Genomic DNA, 24,155 nt, shown 5'->3' on the forward strand with positions numbered 1-24,155 from the left:
ATACATTTTGTTCAGACTTTGGAAAGATGATGTTTCAGCTAGAGTTCTGGCACTACATAGCAACCAGCCTTAGGCAATCTGTCAACCTCATGGAGGCTGCTTCCTGACCTTTCTCAAAAGGGGCCAATGCTACTTTGCTCTACCTACTTGACCAGAGTTGCAAGATCAGATTATTTCTTTCTATATATATTAACTTAACAGATCACAGCAATGTTAAACGTGGCGAAAACTTAGGAATTATACAATGTTTGGAATATCTGGAACTGGGAGGGGCAAAGTCCAGGATGAAGGATCAGATGACAGAGATGGAAGTAGAAAACAGTAAGTATATAAGAACTAGGGAATAATTTCATTTGTTTGGAAAGTAGTGTGCAAAATGAGAAGCAGTGGAAATAAATTTAGTAAAATTGTATCCAGATCCTAAAACTTTTGAATTCCAGAAAAAGGAAGATGACCTTTATTCTACTGGTAATTTGGACAGGGAGGCCAACTGGAACCAAGAATGGACAAAAATGGAGACAAACAGAGAAGATGACTGGGATATGTATTAGAAAACATACACTGGCAGAAATATGGGTGAGTGGGATAGGAGATAATAGATACTAAAGGAAAGGGGACAAGTTATAGGGTTACTGAAATGATATAGGTAAAAGGCAACGAAAGTCTAAACTAGAAGAGTGGTAACAAATAGGAAGCACAGAGGTAAATGATGTTCTGAAGACAGAATAGATAGAACCTGACAGCAATGAAGTACAAAAGTTGAGAAAGGGTTCAAATACAATTTCAACACTTTGAGGCCTAGAGAGTGATAAATGTAGTCATTAATAGAAACAGGAAATAAGGAAAAAGAGGACAGTGATTATTACCTCGATGCCTAGACACAGAGTTTGATAAACATTTAGTCAGCAGTGTCTCATAGGCAGCTAAAAACATAATTCCGAAGTTCAGAAATAGGTCAGGGTGTGTAAGGGAAGGCTTTTTCTTGAGGTGATTGAAATCATAATAATAGATGCATGAGCAAGAGTGAAATAAGAGGCAGCAGGTTCAAATATTTTGAAGAACAACTACATATAAAGATAACGGGAAGAAGAATCAAAGAAATACAGAGGATCAGATGTCAAAGAGACCAGTGGAGCAAGAATTTTAAAAAGGAAACCTAGAGAATCAAGTCAGGACTCATGAGGCCAATGAGAATGAAGGAGAGGTGGGTGTGAGGGTGTGCTCCCATAATTCCAGCTACCCAAGAGGCATAGGAAGGAGGATTGTGAATTCAAGACTGGCCTAGGCAACACAGTGAGACCTCATCTCCAAAAGTTAGTTAGTTAGTTAGATAGATTAGAGAAACAGAACAGAGAAAAGAATGAAGGATAACAGCACCAAAAGTCAGGTTATAAAAGCATTAAGGGGAGATCACAGGACATGGATGAGGCAACGGATGGGAAGCATTCTGCAAACTGTAAAGAACAAGGCGACTTTAGCATATACTTGCTGCTGTTACTTGATAATGACACCATCATCCATCTAGTACCTGGAACAGAAATGCAGGAATCATAACAGATTACTTCTTTCCCTATGTCCCCTTCCAATCTGTACCGCGAATACAAGTTTTCTACTCTATTTCCTTTAATATGTTTTGCCACCATTACTGTCTGCTTAGTCCCAAGCCCTAGAGCCTCTTCTCTACAACTGTGACAAGTCTCTATCTGGTCTCGGCCTCAGTGGCACCTTCCTCAGAACCATCTTTTACACATGACTTTCTGTGTGTGCACATCTGAGGTTTGGCTCCTCATCTTAAAATCTTTTCACTGGTCCCATCAGAAGTATTTTTTGCTAAAGGCATCCCTTGGAGTCTGAGGATTTTCTGGAATTCGTTCTGAGACTACTACTCAGTAGAGATGAGTTCTCCTATTCGCTATTAAATGGGGGAGTTACCTCCAAAGGTATGGTTTACATGCTGAGCTTCCACAAAAGCTTTGTTGTTAGACTAAAACATGTTAGAAAAATCATCACTCTAAAATATAAAAATCCAATTTCTCTGGCATGATTAAGAAAGGTGCTCCATGATCCAGTATGGCAAGTAGCTTCATTCACAGTGGGCCGAAGTGTTCCACCTATTCCAGACACACTTCTGTGCAGTTCCCCAGATACATAGGGTTCTGCCACACTTCAGTGCCTCTGCTCACGAAACTCCCTTTGCCTGAAACGTCTTTGCCCTCCTGACACACTGGTGGCTATTTCTTCCAAGACTCTCACCAAATGTCACCCCTTCTGTAATGATTTTCCTTAGAAACTGGAAATGGCCACTCACCCTCTTTGCTGCATGTATAACTGTATTACTGTTACACATGTAACAAAGAATGCCTAAGGGATTTATTATTTGGCCCTTTACAGAGAAGATTTGCTGATCTGTGTCCTAGAACTACCATATTCAGATCATGGGAATATTTCATTCCCTCCTCACTCTTATGAGAATGAATTTGCTCAACTGGTAAACATGAAAAATCAGAAAAAAGAAACTTTAGGATATTATCAAAGTGAATGAAATTTTTTAGAATACTTATTAATATTATATTTCTAAATTTCAAAGAACTTCCTTTTACTCTACAGTGATTCATAAATCCCAAAGATGCCAAAGCGGAAAGATAAAGGTTTGGCAGCATAATGTATTAAAGTGAACTCTGACCACATAGGTGGTGAAGGCCTGTAATCCAAAGCAACATGAGAAGATGGGAGGCAGGAAGGTTCCAAGTTCAAGGCTAGTCTGAGCAACTGAGTCAGATCCTCAAGCAATGTAGCAAGACTCTGTCTCAAAATATAAAAAGTGATGGGGATGTAGATCAGTGGTAAACTGACCCTGTTTTGATCCACAGTACAAGAAAAGAAAAAAAGGAAAGAAAGAAGAAAAGAGAAAGAGACAGAAAGACACACTGATTGGAAAAAAGGGGGGAAAGGTATACTTTGTTCTAATTCTGGAGGCTAATTTCAATCTGTCTTACTTTTGAGTATGAGTCCTCTAGAGAGCTCCTTAGCAAGATATTGGGAAATGCTCTAACTTAAACAGTCTCTAGAAAGGGGCTATCCAAGGACTATTATACTAGTAAGATAGTTTCGAGTCCTCCAGATGCAAGAACTGGTTTGTAATCAGAACAGCTTGAAAAATTGTATTCTGAACATAGTATGCTTGAAATTGTATTTTTTTATTAGTGCAATTTTATCAGATTGGAATTGGCAAGATGGCTGCCAGATAGATATTTAAACTGAAGAATGTATGTCTGGTTTGGCTAGGAAGAAAATTAATAGCTTCATATAAATAACTTAGAAAATTCATTGGTTTGTTTTTAATTTAGAGTTAAAATAACTCATAAAAATAATAAAAAACTAATATTGGTTGTTAAATGAGAGAAAAAAATTGGCATAAAACTTGTTTCAAAGTAGGACTACACAAAAACTAGCCAAGGTTATATTCTGGTGTTGCTAATTTATTTCTATAAATTTCAAGTCCCTGTTGCCAATATATTAATCTAGAGGTTTTATGTGACTTAAAGGATAGATATTAATTACAACACTACATTATCACAAATGTTGATTTTAAGAATACCTAAAGAATACCTAAAAATAAAAAGGTTTGAAAATAGTTTTTTTTTTTTTAAAGAATCAAGGTTATTAGTTTAATTTACAATTTCCTATTTACTTTTTAAAACCTTATAAGAAAACTTTGATTATAGTATCAAAATCAATCAAAATAGGCAAAGAACTTTGCTGGAAAAGAAAGCCTTACAATTTTAATAGGAACAGCAAAAAGTATGAAGGCATTTTAAATAATATTTTAAATGAGTAATTATCTGATACCTACAAATGCCACAGGCAGTGTATACATAAGGTATAATGCATGACAATGAATAAATAAGGTAAGACCATAACCTAACTTCAGAAACGGCATATTAGCCATGTAATTTTCCTGACTTTGGCTCCTTTCCCACTAAACCCTGCTTTCTCTACCCCATCCCAGTCTCTGGATAGCTCCTGTTGACAAAAATAAAGTCAAGATTTAAAAAAATCCACCAGTCCCCATTTCCATTATAGTTTCACCACATTTGAATGTAGCTTTCTTGTTTTTGAGCTTTACATAAATATCATACTATGTGGGGCTGGGGATGTGGCTCAGGCGGTAGCGCGCTCGCCTGGCATGCGTGCAACCCGGGTTCGATCCTCAGCACCACATACAAAGACAGATGTTGTGTCCGCCAAAAACTAAAGAAATAAATATTAAAAAAAAATTCTCTCTCTCTCTCTCTTTTAAAAAAAAAATCATACTATGTAATGTTCTTTTGCTTTTTTCCCACCCAATATGATTTCTGACATTTACCTAGGTTGACGCAGGTACTATATAGTACAGTTCATTCATTTGCACTGTTGCCGAAATGTTCTATACTTAAATATCCATTCTCCTGGGTAGGGAGTTTTTCTACTGGAGTGAATGTATTTTGTTCTAGAAATATTACCAACTGAAATAAGTTGATCCTGCTGATGCCTGCTCCAACAGAAACTAAGTTGATGGTTATGCATAGTAAGTTTCTGGCTTTTTATTACATGGATAATTTAAATTCTATTTTCTAAGATTTTGCAATAAGATAAATATGTGATGGCTACTGAATGGTTTTCCTTTTACTAGGGGTAAAGTATTTGAAAAATGAGCACTAATTATTAATAATTATAAAACATCCTACAAGTGTCTTAATATTTTCTAATGCTCATCTGGTGAAAACAGATCTGGGAAAACAAATCTGCACAATTGGTCCAAAAGAAATTAAATATTATATCTGATGATATGAGATATTTCTATTGTTTCAAAATTTTGAAACTGGAGGAAAGGATTCTTCTGTATATATGTGATAAACAAGTATTAGAGAAAACCCTAGTTCATGAAAAACTGATTGTTCATTGTGAAATATAAGCAACATCTTCAGCTTCTTAGTGCTTTCTTTCTTGACCCAGCAGATGTGGATATTAGCATCACGTACCTTGAGAGAACAGTAAAAAGTAAGCAATAATTAGAGGTAAGTACTCAAGCTTCTAAATAATAATACTGGTCAATAGCAGAGATATGCATTGTAAAGTCAACCTAACAACACTTTTGGAAAAGATTAAAAAACAAAAAGCAATCTCTATCATCACTGTAAAACGACAGAATCACAAAGAGCACAAGACCAGAGTTAGCACTCATGAGTCAAACTGTACCAATCTCCTCAACCATCTGCCCTGACAACTCTGTTCTGCAATGAAAACATTAGAGAGTTATTGCAGATACTTAAGATGATGGCTATTCCAGTTAAGGAAGCCACCTGCTTGATAAGTCTTCATACTCATGTTGCTATGGGGGAGTAAGGAGTGCCTTCTTTTTGCTTGGGTTAAAAGTTGGCCAAAGTTAACAATGATATGACTTAAAAAAAAAAAAAATATATATATATATATATATATATATGTATATATATATATTTTTTAATTTTTTAGTTGTTGATGGACCTTTATTTTATTCAGCCATTCATATGTGGTGCTGAGAATTGAACCCAGTGCCTCACATATGCTAGGCAACTGCTGTACCACTGAGTCACAACTCCAGGCCCCTTTAAAAAAATATTTTTAATTGTAGACAGACACAATACCTTTATTTTTGTTTATTTAGTTTTATGTGGTGCTGGGGATCGAACTCAGTGCCTCACACATGCTAGGCAAGTGCTCTACCACTGAGCCACAACCCCAGCCCTGTGATATATGACGTTTAATGTTTTTCCTCCCGGTGACAATTTGTTCAAATTATGATATTTTTTATGATTATAATCACTATCATTCACTGGAGAACACCATAAATTATGATATAAGTCCTCTATTTCCTGAGGAGAAAAAAATAAAACACCACCACCACCAACAACAACAAAAGGACATAAGCATAATCACACCTAAACCAGTGTACGAATCCCTATTTTCAAAAAAATTTTAACTTACTGATTTAAGTCATGTCTACTATCAATACCCTATTTTTCATATACATGCACTAAAATATGAATGTTACAGTTCAATAATAGAAAAATGCCTCAATAAGGAAGAACTTTTCATTCTGCCAAGTGGTTTTGCATGTAGGAGTTTGGATCTTAAATGTCCTCCAAAGGTTCATGTGAAAGGTTTTGCTCCACCATGGGCTCCTGCTATGATGTGCTGTTCTGCCACAGTCTCAAAGCAACAGGGTTGACCAATCATGGATGGAAACCTCTGAAAATATGGGTCAAAATAAAGTTTTCTTCATAAATTGGTTGTCTCAGGTAGTTGTTATAGTGACAGAAAGTAGACTAACACATAGGGTATGCTTTTTCATTGGTCAAGAAAAGAAAACAATGTGAAATAATATGAATGACTCAGAATTTGTATTCATCATCACAGTTAAAAATACAGGTATTTAACGATAGCAGGAAAGCTTAATATATATATAATAATATAAATTATTATAATATAAATAACTACAAAGAACCCATGAATAGCTCTGTGAAGTGGAGTACACCTGTAATCCCACTGTTCTTAGAGGGTGAGGCAGGAGGATAGCCTTGGCAAGTCAACAAGACCCAGTTTCAAAATGAAATTTAAAAAGGGGATGGGGATGTAGCTCAGAGGTAGTGCATCCCTGGGTTCAATTACCCATAGCACCAAAAAACCAAAACAACAACAAAAGAACTCAGGAATAGTCTTCACCTAGATTCACTTATGACTTACAGATATGCAATAATTATACTTAACTTTGTATAATAAAATTTACTATAATTTTTGAGAACTGTTTAAGAATAAGTAGTAGATGGTCCTTTATCCTAAAGGCATCAATGTGTGACTTAGAATAGTCAAATTCTCTTTTAATCACATAAAATAAATAAAATGTATTCATATTAATGTCCATCTTTTAAAAATCTCACAAATGTTGATGGGGGCAAGGCACTACAAACTCTATTCCAATTTTCCTTCATTAATGACACAAATAAATAATCCACACTCCCTACATTTCCTTGAGGAATAATGAGAAAAACATGCTTCTTTACCAAACTTCTCAAACAAAAACAAAACAAGGCAATAAGGTCTGAACAAACCACAAGGATTTCAGGGAGGTTAATTCCAAGCTACTATAAATATTGACTTAGAACAAAATATCTTTTTAACTAGAATAGTAAATGCCTTTAGAAACACTATAATCTAAAAAGCTCATAGACATTAGGAAAAAAAAGGAAATTGTTTGCACATGGCATGAAAGCTTTTTATCTCATTAACTACACAGATGCATGCAACTTCTAAAATTCAGTGGCATGTTCTCAAACTAAGCAGAAAATACACTTCCATTTTTAAACTTTAAATAAAGGCACAATAAAATGCTGTATGTATATATTTTCCCCCAAATTAAGTATATTTAAAGCTAGATTTCTCACTTTTAAATACATGCAGAAACAATTTCTACAAAGATGACACAAACTTTATTATTTTTCTATTCATCTATGCATCCTGTTTTATCAGATCCCTTTTTTTAATTAATAAGCAGTGAAAGGATTATTTAAATTTGTTTCCTTAAAAATACCTTTATATTGATCTGGGATATTGGGTATATTTATCATAACCAGATCCTTGAGGTGACTCAATGCTCAAAGTACTCATTCATTCACTCATTTACTTACTGAATGCAACTATGGTAATCTCATGTCTTTAAGAATTAACCACATTTCATGGCCAGTCATCAATTCAAGTGGTAGGGCAGGGATCTGCATAAGGTACACAAGTAGGACAGATATGAGGAAAGAAATGGAAATTACTAGAAACAAAGCTGGACTGAAATACGGCTGGAATCTGTTCTCAGACCCACAGTTCAACCTAACACAGCCCAGTTAGTCTACCAAGACCTAAGATTTCTCATCTACAAAACATAAATATTTATATCTGACTTCCTACTTCTAAGAGCTAAAGGTCTTTATTATTAGGGACATCTTTACATGTAATTGACCATGTGTGTGGGATGATCTAAATTAGGGCAAGACCAAGTTATTCCTGACCCTAAATATCTCAATGAAAAACATGTGACAGTGCTGTCTGGCCACTAGATTTATGACTTTGGATAAAGGTAATATCTTTAAAATGTTTCAAAGCACTTTTAAGACAGTGAGGCTAAAAATGAAGCTAGCTTAATTTTGGGGAGAGAAGACTGAGAAAAATGGAACATAAGTGAAATGACTTGATGGATTATTAGAGATGAAATGGGTTTGGAACAAAGGGTACTGCCAGGAAGGTCAGGCTCAGGCTCAGGCTCAGGTGGGATGCTGTTGAGTGGGAGCTTGGGACAGTTGGCAAATAACAAGAAGAGAGACTGGATGTGTGGAGGGGGAAGGAGAAGCAGCAATACTAAATCAACTGCAATTCACTCAACATTTTATCTTTTAGTTCTAAATGAGGCTAAAAAAATTAATTCCATCTACATCTCCTCATAAAATATTTTTAAATTGTCCTGTCTATAATGTAACAGGAATCAGAACCTCAAAACACAGCTCAATATATACAATTGAGTATGTATTTTTAAATAAACTAATTTACTTAAAAATGAAATTACTAGCAAAGACAAGACAATTAGGCAATGACAATTCATATAGTAAAACCAATCAATAACACAATATATTAATAGTGGAGAGAAGATGATGTGTTATAAATACCGATATACACATTGACCTGTTTAAAAAAAGCACTATTTCACTAACATTCTGCACAATAAAAAACTAAAATGCTATATAAGCAAGCCAACCTGAAGTGACACCTAGTATTATAAATGGCCTAATCTATATGTTAATACTGTTGTATCACATAACTGCAGCAAGACTAAGATAACAATATGACTTTGGGGTTTCTATGGCTACATGCTGGGCCAACGTGCCTGAAAGGGCTGGCTGCTGACACCACACAAGCATTCTGAGTGCTTCTTTTTGGTTATTTATGATATGATTTATGATAACGACAACATCTCCTATTTTCTCTCCTCTTCACATACAATAAATTGCTATCGTTAATCACTCTTCTTGGTTCAACTATGATTACAATAGCATAATAGGACCTAGCTATGGTAATATTGTGGATTTTTTTTTTTACAAGAAATAAATACAAGTAGATCTCTTCAGACAATGTCAATATCTCTAATATTTTAATCATCTTCCTTTAAGTCTTTCAAAATAAATTCCATTACAACTAAGATTCCATATCCAAGATGTAAGCCCTTGGTGCAAATCGAATTTATAATCAAGTACCACATATTCACAAATCACTACTATCATGATTTTCTTAAACTTACTACAATAGGAAGACTGTGCACAGGACACAGTTTCTTTTCCAAGACAAACAATGGCAGTTGTTTCTTTCCTGTGTTGATAAAACTAATCTTATTGTTGTTTCCCCTTGTCCTAGAATAAGATAAGTTAGCAATTTATCTCTCAGAAGGCAAAATAGCGGAGAAAAAAATAAAACCTTGCAATCACACACACACATATGATATGCCTCTGCCAATTACTGGCTAAGTGGTCATTTAATCTTTCTGAACTTCAATTTTCTTTTATGCCAACCTGAGCAAGAAGTTCTACTTCTCTGGATTTTGAGTAACAGCAAGACAAAATATGTAAAGAAGTCAGCCAAGGTTTAATATATGAATTACACTAAGAAACAACAGAAAGTCTTCCCTTCCCTGAATCTGTATCCTTTCAAAAGGCTGGTGCAGTGCTAACAGAATTTGGGAAGCCCCTGCGAAACTTACAAGCATCAACATGGAAGTCAGCTCAAGTTAGCATGCTTGAAGAGAAGTGTGTAGCCCAGACCCCCAGCCAAACATCAGACATCTTAAGTGAGAGCACTGCCCACGAGGCAATCACAAATATATACCAAGCTCTGTCATGTCCAACAGAAAACTGCACAGTGGGGTCAACACAAAATATCAATCCACAGAACTGTGAGCTACTAAATAGTTGCTGTTTTAATTTAATTTTTTTTTTTAGTTGGAGATGGATACAATATCTTTATTTATTTTTTATGTGGTGCTGAAGATAGAACCCAGTGCCTCACACGTGCAAGGCAGGGAGTTGCTGTTTTAAACTACTAAATGTTGTGATGAATTGCTACACGTCAATATTAACTATGTGTTTACATATATAGGTACAATTAGTTCTTGTTATTTATGATAGTTATCACATATAAAGTTGCTGTGAACACCTAAGTATAAACATTGATCCACTACTCCTTAGGGAAATGCGGGGGTAGGTTCCTGTGAGTCTCTGTTCACAACATTTTCATCAAATGATTAGTTCATAACCTTGTTTCATATGTTTCTATTTAAAGATACCTTGTTTAACATCTATTGTGGGCTCATTAATATTGAATTACTAACTAATAGCAGTATAACTCATGCCTGAGGAAGCTTATGCTACATCACAGTCTCTGGTGCTTCAGAACAGCAGACGGCACTATACCACTATGCTTGAGGCCACTTTAAATACAAAAATCACCAACAAAAAGCACAAAAATATAAAACATATGGTACTACACAGACCACAAAAATGACACTTGTTACAGTTTGAGAGCTGAAACCAAGACAGTGTCAACTTGTTCAATCTCATCTGGGAACATGAACGTTGAGTGACTCAGTTTTTTGCCACTTTGCACATGTGGGAAAGTTCTGTGGGAGTTCTATGAGCATTTGGGGCTACAAATACATGCTAGGAAGCAAAGTCCCACAAGCAAAATTTGCACATAAAGAAGATCACCTGTATAGACTGTATAGATATAAACTCATCAGCATTGAATACTTTATGGACTACTGATTTAAAATAAAATATTTGTCTTGACAGTAATTTCAGTTCTAAGAAGCAGTTAATGAAAAGAATAAATATGCTTTATGAACTAAATTGTTGTGACTATACTTTGGCAAACATTTTTCTAAATCCAAGCTGGGACATGTTTTAGTTTAATTCAAAGAACTATCCATGTACAGAACATTCTGCTCAAATCACATGCTCATCCCTAAATTTCTACGACAAGTCAAGGTTTTTCCCTCCTCAGGGTCTTTATGCCCACATATTCTGTTCTTCTCCTGTAGTAGGAACACTCTTCATTCAGCTATGCCCATGCTTCTCTCTCTCTCTCTCAATAAAGCTTAAGCTAAACATCATCTTTTTGAAGAAGTATTCTCTGGTCATTTGTTCTATATCCCCAAAATAAAGAATTACAAGTTGTAACAGCTTGATCCTTAATACCTTTTTGGTCTGTTTCTCTGACGAAGCCTGAAACAGGCTAAGTCTGCATTTAAGCTAGGAACCATTAGAGGCTGATGATAAATACAGATGGTCCTTCTTTATGATGGTTTAACTTATTTTTCAATCTTATGATATCAAAGCAACAGGTGTTCAGTAGAAACCGGACTTTGAATTTTAAATTCTTATCTTTTTCAGATTAGCATTGATGGTAAAATATTCTACTTTCTAGGCAATTTAGAGGCAGGTAAGCAAAAGACAAGGTTTCTTTCTCATGGATTTTACTAGCAAATCAGATAGGCATGCCTGTTTATTTTTATGTGATTTAGTAATTTGCATCTTCTCTTTTTTTCTTGGTCATTTTAGCTACCACTTAGCAAACATTAAGTTTGTTGATTTTCAGTTGTCTATTTCTTTTTTTAAATTTATTTCTTACATAATGTATTCCACTATTGGCAACAAATTAAAAAAAGGATAATTCACAGTGATTAAGTGCTAAGAAGACAATAGAAATAGGAAAATGTGTGAAGAAGGGGAGGGGTTACTTGAGATAGTCACTGAGGAAGTGACATTTCAGCTAAGACTTGATCCATGAGAAAAGATGTAGCCTTGTGATGACACCTTGAATAAGCATTTCAGGGAGAAAAGAGAACAGGGGCAAAGGCTATGACATGGTCATCAGCTGGTGGCAGCAGCTGGAGAAGGCCAAGCTTGGAGGGGCAGAGGGACCTGCAGGATGGGTGACTTGAGGCTCTGCTCTGCCCAGGCACTGAGAGAACACAACTACAATATACAACTATAAAGCTCTAATTAAAAAATTTAAAAAAGGCTCTTTATCTTTGGGACTACATTCTTTTCTATTTTGTGCATTTACATACAAATGAAAATAAAATAAAAAGTTACAACTATATGTAGGCTCTTCAACACTGCATTTCATATTGCATACACTTATAGGTGTAGAGTAATATATATACTTAAACCAAACCTTCATTCTAATTTAAGACTGTCCCAGTGCTCTAAATGACCTTGACAAAATTCTGGAAAAAAATATCTCAAGACCCGGGGCTCTAAAGCTATTTTAGAATTAACTCTGAATAATTGTCCCACAATATGAGTTTCTTGATTAATTGCTTAAGATAAGGTCTCCTTTTCGTTGTGGCCTCCAGTGGCTCCCTCTAGTTCCCATAATCACTTTTGTCTCATTCTTCTAAACCCTGGAAGGCTAAGAGAAAAATCAGAGATATACCAATTCCATTACTTGGGGATTAGCTAAGAGATAACCCTTTGTATTCCATTACTGACCATTATTTGAGTAATTATTCAATAACTATAGTACATTTGAAAGATGCACTAATTGTTTTCTGAGGATCATGCCTGCTTTATATCAGAAAAAGTTATAAATGTTACATCCTTTAGCCCTGGAAAATCGACATTTGGGTTACATGAGAAAAAGCAATTAAGACTTTTACTGTATTTTTTTTAAAATTTCTTTTTCTAAATAAACAGTAAAAACTAAAACAAGAATAAATAGTCTGTTGAAGGTCTTATTGACTAACTAGAAAATTAGAACTCTATTTTTGACCAGATTTATGTTTTACAAGAGTCAAATTTCTGCATAATTTAGATAGAAAATTGGCAGGGATGTCTGTTGCATCTAATTTCAGCAAAATTAGTATTGAGCCACCTGAATTTTTGGCTGTGTTCCGGTATGCTTATCCAAAGCAATAAGTAGACAGAAAACTAAAAGAAAATTAACAATCATGCTTAACAAGTTACTCTCTCTACCTCTAACTCCCCCAACACACACAAACATATGCAGGCATGCACATGCATGAATATTTTAAGATATGGATAAATAATTTCAAAAGTACACTTAATAAATGGATTCATGGTTTTGCAATCCTTCTCTTATCCATATCAGCTGCAGAAAGAACAAGAAAACTTACTCCTTTTTCAATGTATAAAGAATCCTATGATAATAAGCTGATTCAAATTTGGTTTACTAAGAGGTAATGATATTTTAAAAACCCACTTGTCCTCCAAATAAGCAAATCATTTACATCAATTCTTGACCGTCTCTGCTAATAGATGAAATGGTAGTGATGACAGTTCTAAATTCACTAGTAATTGCTTTTGGATACCGCTAATAAAAAGTTAAAAACCAACATAACTAATTTTTGCTTACTTTAGCTACTCCTAGAACTCTATTTAGTTAGCACAGACATGAAAAGCGAGAGGCACAAAACATGTACTTAAGGTTTATCTAGCACCTATCATCTGCTGGCCTTGAGCTCAGAGAAAAAAGAAAAGCATTTATTCTTCAAACTCATGTTAACTTTATGTCTAGAAGTGTCTGACTTTGGTGGTTAGAATGAAACTGGCAAGTACAATGAAGTATAGTGTAAGGTTTGGAAGCCAGGAAGAAAATGCTGGTAAGAGAAAGACTTCCATTTGGTACTGTTTGCTGTACATCTACTATGTGCTGGGTGCTGGATGCTCATTTTCAGTTTTTATGAATAATAATTTTCAGTTATTATGTAAAATATGATAGTTTGCAATAATGAGTAAGCAGAGTGATACACATATTAGAAATAAATTTTAAGAGGACTGATTTTAAGAGGACTATATTTCCATTGGGCAATGGAAATATAACATGAGCCATATAACATAAGCTTAGATTGCCCAGTAGCTACACTGAAATATTAAAACAGGCAAAACTAATTTTACTAATATATTTAACTCAATATCTCAAAAGTATTTTTTAACATGAAATCAAAGTGAAAATAATTATTAATGAGATATTTTGTTTTCTTTTCATACCAAGTTTTTGAAATCTGAAGTGCATTTTACACTTAAATTACATTTCAAATTCAGATGGTATATTTTTATTAGAAATACACACACCCAAGAAGTTTCAAACATACTTTAAACTTTAAAGTTTTCCTATAGTGAATAAATTATTCATTTTAAATTTAAAATAAGTAAAATAAAATAAAATAATGTTCATTTTCTCAGATGAGCACATTTGAGGTGCTCCAGACACCAATTCATAGCCACTAAAAGGTCTAGAACTAAACTAGGAAAACTTAGGTTGGAGACCAGGAGAACATTTCAAGGTATGGATCAAGAGGTAATTAAGAAGCAGGGTGAAAAACACTGAATATGTAGCTGACTATGTGCAATGATGAGAAAACCAGAGCAGCAGCACCAGAAATAGTTACAGAAAAATCAAGTTTATAAAGATGGGGAGAAAAGAGCAAGAAGGAACTAACACTTATTAATGGTCTATGGTATACTAAGCACCAGCAACAAATGTGGGGACAGAAGGATTCAGAAATGTGGTACTCCAGAACCATGATCTGTTATTCCCTAAATAGCAGGATTCAAACAAGAGTAGATTTAAAATCCTCTACTCATGTGCTCCCTTCTCAAAATAGCTAACTTTGCTTCATTCTTCTGTCTGGTTGCCAGAAAGCAGTGGTTAATTAACTATGTAGCTTAGTAGGACTCAGGCTGCTTGACTTCAAATCTTCTCTTTACCACTTTACCACTTGCAAGCTGTGTGAATTTGGGGAGGTCTCTAAGCCTCATATGAAAAAAAATAGGATGATAAGAATAAAGATGTTCCTCAATTTACAATGGGATTAATTCTGAGAAACCTGTTGTTCAGGTGAAAATATCTAAGTCAGAAATGCATTTAATTAAACAAACCTAACTGAGTATCAAAGCTTAGCAATACAGCACCCTGCTGAGCAGAATCGATTGTTTGCCCTTGTGATTATGTATCTGATTGTTTGCTGCTGTCGCCCAGTATTTCAAGAAGATACAGTATGGCATATCACTAGTCAAGAAAAAGGTCAAGATTCAAAATCTGAAGTATGATTTCTACTGAATCCGAATGCATATTGCTTTTGAGCTATCATAAAGTTGAAAAACTGTAAGCTGAATGACAGTTAAGTCAGGTATCGTCTGTAATATCTGTTATTGGATTCATGTGAAGATATAGTTTGTCAATGCTACCAAAGCACTTGGTGTGACATCTCTTATACTCAAAGTGTTCAATAAATGGTAGCTGTTATAACTAATGCTATAGTCCATATCTTTATCTCTCTGGTCTGGATTATTAAAATGGAATACTAGTTGGTCCTTAGGTTTCCAATTTCTTACTATCTCCAATCCATCATCTACCCTGCCATCAGAACTAGTTTCTGAAATCTGACATTGATCATGTCTACACTTCCACTTAAAAATCTTCAATGGCTTTCACAACTCTCTGCCTTTGACCATACAACTCTTCATACCATCTTTGGCACAGAAGAAAATTGATAGCATTTAATGCCCTCCTTATTACAGAAAACTTTTTAAGAGAAAAAAGTTAGTACACATCTTAAGAATTCAGGAAAACTCTCACACAATCCTGGTTTTCTTCTGTTTCCCTGCCATGAAGCACAACAATGGACAAGAGCCCTAGAATCAGATTGGCCTAGATTAGAATCCTGATTCTGACATGTATTAGCTCTGTGACTTCAGGCAAAACATTTAACCCCCAAGGGTTTCAGTTTTCTTCTAACATATACACTACAGGTTTGTGGTAAAAGCTCTGCTACTTCCTAACAAACAGAAGGCACTTGATAGATAGCTTCTTTCCTTTTCATTTCTCATTTAATAAGAGAAAAGTGTTCACAATGTTGGTTCTCCTCTTAGTGAGTTTCTTACGGGCAGGGAACCTGACTTACTCATTCTGAAGCCCTGATCACCGGACAGTATTAACAAATCTTTGCGAAGTTGGAAAAAAAAAATCACACTTTTCCAGGACTTATTATATCTAATTATTTCTATTCTACATAAATGTAAAAATGAAACTGTATTTGTCAAGGCTTTACTAGACAGAAGATTGAGGGTGGGGTATATTGCTCAGAAATATGCTTTGTGGGTAGGGAGTATCATATTTGCTATTAAAATTTCAAATCATTCAATTAAATGTGGTCTAGCCAAAGAATGGAATATTACTTAGCAATAAGATGGAATGATATTCTGTCACAAGCTACAACACGGATGACCCTGTAATCCCAACAATTTGTGAGGCAAGAAGTTGAAAGTTCAAGGTCAGCCTGGGAAACATACCAAGACCCTGTCTCTAAATAAAAAATAAAGTGGGCTGGGGATGTGGCTCAAGCGGTAGCATGCTCGCCTGGCATGCGTGCGGCCCGGGTTTGATCCTCAGCACCACATACAAACAAAGATGTTGTGTCCACCAAGAACTAAAAAATAAATATTAAAAAAAAAAAAATTCTCTCTCTCTCTCTCAAAAAAAAAAAAAAAAAAAGAGGGTTGGGGATGTGGCTCAGTGGTAAAGCACCCCTAGGTTCAATTCTCAGTACCACTAATTTTTTTTAAAAATTAAAATGTAAAAAAAAAACATTATGCTAAGTGAAAGAAACCAGTCACAAAAGACTAAACACCAAATTTATATGAAACATCCAGAATAAGCAGGAATCTTTAGTAGTTACCTAGGGCTGGAAGGAGCTGGGGGGGGGGAGTGACTGCTAAAGGGTGTGGGTTTATTTTGGGGGCAGGATAAGAATGTTCTAAAATGGTTTGTAATGATGGTGTCTTAACATTGTGAATATACTAAAAACCATTGAATTGTGCACTTTAAAGAGGTGTATTGTATAGTGAATTTCAATTAAGCTCTGGTGTTACAAAAATCAATCAATAATTTTGTGAATGCCTACTGTGTGCCTGGTACTTCTCCAGGCACCAGGGGTACAGTGGAAAGAGTTCCTGCCTTCTTTGGTATAGAGAATAAAAAAATCAAGACTTTGTCAAATATATGAGCTGTGAACTAAAGCAGAGTGAAGGGACCAGAGAACAATGAGGCTGTGCTGTGTTGAATGGCAAAACCAGGATAAGGATGATTTACCCATGTATGGCAGAGGCCATGTTTATGTGTTGTACACTTGTACTTGTGTGGTGTTTATTTTTGGTGGGGGTGGGGGTGGGGCTGGGTACTGAGGTTAAACTCAGGAGTACTTGGCTACTGAGTCACATCCCCAGCCATATTTTGTATTTTATTTAGAGACAGGGTCTCACTGAGTTGCTCAGTACCTCGCCATTGCTGAGGTTGGCTTTGAATTCGAGATCCTTCTGCCTCAGCCTCCCCAACTGCTGGGATTACAGGTGTGTGCCACCACGCCTGGCTTGTGTGGTGTTTTAATAATTAGACAATAAAGTAGAAAGGGAATCTGGAGCCTATCCTATATTAATAAAATGCTCCTATAATTCATTCTTTGTATAAGACCTAATATAGTGAACAAAAGGTCATTGTTTTCAAATCTCTCTTTACTAGTCATTTATCACTAATTTTAATTATACATACTTTAAAATGTTACCATAAATTTTATATTTGAAACAATGCTTTGGCTAAACAACATAGCAAAAATTCAGTGAGTATGAAGGTGGGGAGGGAAGTAACTGTCTATTTTCAGCTAACTCTCCTGTCTTCTACTTTGTATTATTTTGTACTTTCTCCCACTACAGAAAGTGGGAGCATCCTCTTTGTAAAAATGTCACATGTATTTCTCACCATTTGATAAAAGAAAAGAAGACATTGAGATCTTATTTGCTGAGTAAGCAATACCTTCAATATGATTATTTTGGGGACTTTAAACAGGATGGTAAGTGGCAGTTTTTATATACAATAATTTTCACACAATACGTTTCATTATGGTACTCTTCTCAGTTCTCTACCCTGTAAGATTTTCTTTCTTTTATCAAGAGAGGATATTAAAATTCACCTTTCCTGTACCTCAATTACCAACCACATCTCTTATGTTTGATTTAGTCTAGTTGACATTTTATTTGATACTCATTTGATATGAGCAGAATTGCAATAGCTGCTGGGTTTACGATAGACATCTCTTCTCTCAGATTTTCTTCCCTATGGAAAGCCACTAGGCTTCAGACATGTAATTTCTGTTTCCTGGTGGTCTAAACAGGACCTTCGAGGAATTCTGTTTCTAGCCCACAATGCCCAGACTGCTCCAGATGAGCCCTCCTATGGGGAACAAGTAGAAGAGCTAAAAACTATCTCTCTCCATTTCTACTTTCTTTCCGTCTCTTTGAAGGCATCAGGGAACTACCATGGGAGTGAGATTTGTAGGACCAAGATCCAGAAAAAGATGGAATGGGAGAACCCAAGTGGGGTGCATCTTACATGTAGCTGCCTGCTTTGCTCCCTGTGACTGCAGAGATAATACCTAGGGCTGCACAGAGATCCCTGTGGTCTCCTAGAGCTACTGGGAAGGGTGGGAGTTGATTAGTTGGATTTGAATAGGATCACAATAGCTACTGGGTTAAGAACTGCCTTCTGGGAACAAACAAAAGTGGACAAAGAGAGAAGCTGAGAGGTAAATGTTAAGTGCTCAGGAGAAAAATGACTGCTTGAACCAAGGGAGGTTGTAATTGGTAATCAAAGTCCCATTAAAAATGGAAACTCGAAGCAGGCAACCTGAGTGTTGAATCTGGCCTGCAAATAGGACTTTTATTTTTTGGACTATACACAGTTTTTTAACATTTTGAATTAGCTGCCAAGAAGAATCCAGAAACTACAAAACAAATTTACAATGTAAATTTCTTGCTTTTATTAAAACATTAGACCTAGAACTGTATGCCTATATTCCCTGCAGCTACAGTGAACTAGAGTAGAGGAAAGCTGCCCACATGAGCTGAGGCATATGTCACCAGCTTCTCCTGGGATCTGGGTTTGTAATTCCTACGGGAAAGCCATTAATGGACCTACCCAGGGTTCTCTCAGTGAGCAATGACCTAAGACTTGGTTGCCAAATGTTTTCTCTGGAAAAGCCAGCAGTTTTACCTTTACTTTTAGAAAGCAAAGCTTATTGTTTTGTAGGCAAATCAGCAACAAAGTCTTATAGTACTGTTATCCACAAAGTAATATCATATAAATATGTAAATATATTTTAAAATACTTCGGCTGAACAAGTGTTTTATAATTTTCAATTGAAAAACCTCCCCTGAATTATCAGAGGGATTTAAATTATCAGATTTAAATCCTATAAATATGCCAATGGAATTTAATTAAAGCAGATGCATTAAATATATATACATTTGATAAAATATTTACTTAAGTATCTTTTCAGATAAGCAATATTTATATTTTTATTCTATATGGGAGGCCCTACTGAAAACTATAAAAGGGAATTTATATATTGCTATATTGGCTCTCTTTTTTCCTGACTCTCACAGAGAGATCTCTTCCAAACAAGAATTATGACTTATAATAACATTAACTAATAGAACATTATAGAACTTAATAAAACATCAACTGTCACCTCTTGAATTATAACTGAAGTGGAACCACATGATATCCCACTTGTGAAGCAAGAAATTGAGCTCAAAACAAATATTCCTGACTCCTTGAAGCTGTACTAAATTTGACACTTTTGGGGGAAATGAAAAGAAGCAATTCGAATGGACCTATTAAAACAAAAAAACACTCCAAAGTAATATTTTACTTAATTTAAGAAAGTAGAACATAGTGCCATATCCAGCACCGGGATTTTTTCCTCCACTGCTCACACATTTGCTCAGTATTTCTCCAACATCCATGATTGTAAAACCTGGCAATTTCGACCTTTTACTTTTCCTCAACACTGCTATTCAGATCAAACACACACTTTCTCAAATCCAGGAATTCCTTAAGAACTTGATATCTTTCAGACCTAACAGACACAATCAGTGGTGAAGGTATTCTGTAGTGCCTTGAACATCAGTACAACAGGAAGGAGACTCAGGGCAATCAGAACACAGAGGGGCAATGGTGCTGGCAAATCAGTGGAGGGGTCTTCAGCCTTCACCAAGTTACTCCAAATGACTTATTTACCTGATCATGTCACACCACTGTCTGACCTACCCTAGCCACTCAACTGAAATGCTTTCCCCATGATCCCTTGGAACATCCCCATTTCTAATTACAAATAATCATTACCATTTGCCCTCTATCTAGCAATGACTAATGATCACTTTTCCCTCTTTCCTGAAATTCTCTTTTGTGATCTTCATTTAATGATCAATTTGAGAAATATTTATTGTATGCCCATTCAAAAATGAAGTGTCAGACAAAAACAAAAGACAATTCACCTGCCAAGGAGTTCTGTCTAGCAGGCAAAACATGGCCCATCTATAACATTTGTCCTCTTAAAAAACAACTCACCCAAGGAAATCTCTCAATGACTCCTACTCTGCCTAATGAACTAGAATGACTCTCTCACCAGCCTGATGTTTGTGTCTGTCTATAACACAATTTTAACCTCCACTGTTCTTCCCTACCTTTCCCTCTTTCCAGCAGCATTGGACCACTTCTTCAACAAGGTCCTGAGCCTCCCATTACTGATTCAAGTGATACTGTTTCTTGATTGGAATGCTTTTTCTCTCCATACCTGCTTGTCAAAATCTGACTTATTTTTTAAGAAATAATGCAAATAACTATTAACCCCATGAAACCTTGCTCCCAATCAGATTTTCACCTCCCAGTCTCTAAATCTCCATAGCAGTTCCTACCTTTATGAGAATACTTGTGCTTATTATGTTTTGTATATACTTACTTATCTGAGTTATCCAAGATTAATAAACTCCAAGTTTGTCAAAGGCATGGACTATGTCTCAAAACATCTTTGTTTTCTGAACCTTTCAATTTAAATCTATAAATATTCAGAAGATAGTTACTATATGCATGGCATCATACTAAAAATATAATGGGTAATCAAATATTAGATTTAATTGAATTTAGACAAAATTATTTCATAGTTTCCTGATAAGAGATGCATAGGAGTTACATATTTCAGACTGCATGTCTAAAATGTCCCTATTGTATACCATGAACTTAGAGTTTAGATAAACACAGAATTTAAGGTTGAAATGATTTTACTCAAAATTCTGATGGCATGTACCACTATTTTCTCATTGCTGTTGACTCCATTATACACTGCAATCTTTTGTATGTGACCTTTAAGTGTGTATAATTTTCTTTTAATCTGACATCCTCTAATTTCACAATAATGTGCCTTGGTGTGCATTTTTATTTATTCATTATCATGAGAACTTTTCAGGCTCTTTTAATATGGAGATTTATATCCTTTACTTCTAGGAAATTTTCTTGAATTACTTCTTTGATAACTTTATTTCCTTTGGTTTCATTGCTGTCTCTTCCTAGAAATTCTTTTAGTTGGCTGTAAAACCATGAGTTAATTCTGTACTTTTCTCACTTTTCTCTCTACTATTATTCTGTTTATCTAACTTGTTTGATATCCTTCAATTTATCTTAAAATTACTCTACAGAAATTTTCTTTTGCTTATTACATTTTTAATGTCTAATAACTTTTCTTGCTCTTTGATTACTTGTTCCTCTTTTACAGTCTGTTCTTTTCTTTCTAAAGGCATGTGCATAGGTGTCTGGTAAAGTTTTCTTCTATTTTCTGTATTGTCTCTATCTAAAGTTCTGAATACTGCTTTTATGTTGGATACTTTTCATGTTGGGTAGTTACTAGCTATTTAAGAGTGAGTCACCAGACGCTCTTTGTGGAATGATTAGGACTTCGCTGACTATGGACGTCACGGTAAAATAATCTAGCTCTAAAATATTATCATCTGTAAGTATTTTCCTTGAGACAGCTCAGTTTCTTCAGGGAAGATACTCCAATTTCCTGCATAGCAGGAACCTGATGGAGAAGGAGAAGGTAGAGTTCTATCTTGCAGTATATTATATTTTAATCTCAACTCTATTTTCAGTACCGAGTCTTGACTCTGTGGTGTTTCGGTCACTCAGTTCTGCCAATAAACACACACACTTCTGCATCCCTGCCTTCTGGCATTCCTCCTGACGCCTGTAAATCTTGGACTTTTCTAGGGACCAGTCAGTCAGCTTGGGAGTCTCTCTGCAGGCCAGCAGGGCTCAGCTTCTTCTTGTACTCTACTAAGGCATTTACCACTTCCCAAATCTTCCTTTGCTCTCCAGGCCTTACAGCTTCATGTGTTTACTTTTAGTTTTTTTTTAAATTTTTTTAACCACTCCCATTTTTAGGATGTAGAAAGATGCACAAATGAACTTATGAAGTCAACCTGCTTTGTTTTTTAACAGAAATCTCAGCTCCTTTAGGCTTTAACTCCACTGTTCCTGAGGTTGTTGCCCCCACATTCTGTTACTACTCCTCTTCATCACAACATCCCTTCTCCTCCTTGCCACACAGAAGTTCCCAGTGCTCCTCACTGCCTGAGGTTAGTGATATTTAAACTCCATGAATGAACAGTCAGGGATGTCACAAATGATTTAACTTTCCTAGAAAATGTGTTTATTGTTTTAAATCCTAAATCTCTAAATCTTATCTTGTTGACAAAATGTTTTACTAGTAAAAACACTTGTATCTAAACAATAAACAAATGGACCACGATTTACCATAAAATCACCTCTTACTAGTTCTTAGGATAAACCCTAATTTCTAAGGAAGCAATTCTCTTACTAACTGGTCTATGGTCCTGGAGTCAGACTAACTAGGGTTAAATGTGGGCTCCATTCTTTCTAAGCTATGCAATCTTGGGCAGCAACCCAGTCTTATGGTGTCTTAGCTGACATGGCTTTAAAACAGGGTGAAAAGAGCACCTCTCTCTTAGCTAAGAGCAAATAAGTTAATGCATGGAAAAGTAGTAAGCACAGGGCCTGATCAACTGTAAGTGCCTTTTAAATTTTATCTGTCATTATTATTCCTCTTCCCTGGTGTCTTGTGTATGCTATTCACTTCCTTGCCTATTTAATCATCCTTTAGGATGGAGCTTGATCAGAAGAAGAGAAGGTAACCCACAGAATGGAGAAACAAGTATTTGCCAAAGATGTATCTGATAAAAAGATTCTTACCCAAAATACATAAAAATTCAACAAGGAGATAATCCAATTAGACAATGGAGAAATGACCTGAACACACCTTACCAAAGAATATTACAATGGCAAATAAGCTGATGAAAAGATGTTCTACCACTTATGTCATTAGGGAAGTACAAGTTAAAACAACAGTGAGGTACCATTACACACCTATTAGAATGACCCAAGTCTGGACACTGGCAACAGCGAATGCTGTAGGATATAGAGCAGTAGCAGTTCTCATTCCCTGCTGAGAATGGGAGATGGTACAGCCACTTTGAAAGACAATTTGGCAGTTTCTTACAAAACTAAACATACACTTACCATAGGATCCAGCAACTGCACTTCTTGGTGTTCACACAAATGAGCTGAAACTTATTTTTACACAAAAACCAACATGAGGATATTTATTACTGCTTTATTTATAATTGCCCAAATCTGGGAACAACCAAGATGTCCTTCTGCTGGTGAATAGATAAATAACTGTGGTATATTCAGACACTGAAGCATTATTCAGCATTAAAAATAAATGAGCTCTCAAGCCATAAGAGGGTATGGAGAAACCTTAAATGCATATTGCTAAGTGAAAGAAACTAAAACATTATCATTTTGATTACATGATATTCTAGAAAAGGTACAGCTAAGGAAACAGTTTTTTAAAAATTGGGTTGGGGAGTGTAGTGAAAAGAGGCAGAGCAAAGAGGATTTTTAGGGCAGTGAAAATAACTGTACATGTTCCTATGAGGATAGATACATGCCATTATGCATTTGTCAAAACTCATAATATATACACTAGAATGAGCCCTAATGTAAACTATGGACACTAGGTGATTATGTGTCAATGTAGGTTCATCAGTTGTAATTAACATACCACTCTGGTCAGGATACTGATAGTGGGGGAGGGGCAGTTAGCAGTGGTTGTA

At 35.5% G+C, this 24,155-nt stretch overlaps 1 protein-coding gene across 1 annotated transcript in view; it reads right to left on the bottom strand.

The window, feature by feature from the left end:
- Positions 1–24,155, bottom strand: part of Taf3 (TATA-box binding protein associated factor 3) — a 167,575-nt gene that overhangs the window by 45,391 nt on the left and 98,029 nt on the right. The window lies entirely within an intron of this gene.

Source organism: Marmota monax, unplaced genomic scaffold (genome assembly GCF_021218885.2).
Source record: "Marmota monax isolate L192 unplaced genomic scaffold, Marmota_monax_Labrador192_F-V1.1 WCK01_AAM20220418_F8-fsc00072, whole genome shotgun sequence".
In the NCBI taxonomy this organism is placed as follows: Eukaryota; Metazoa; Chordata; class Mammalia; order Rodentia; family Sciuridae; genus Marmota; species Marmota monax.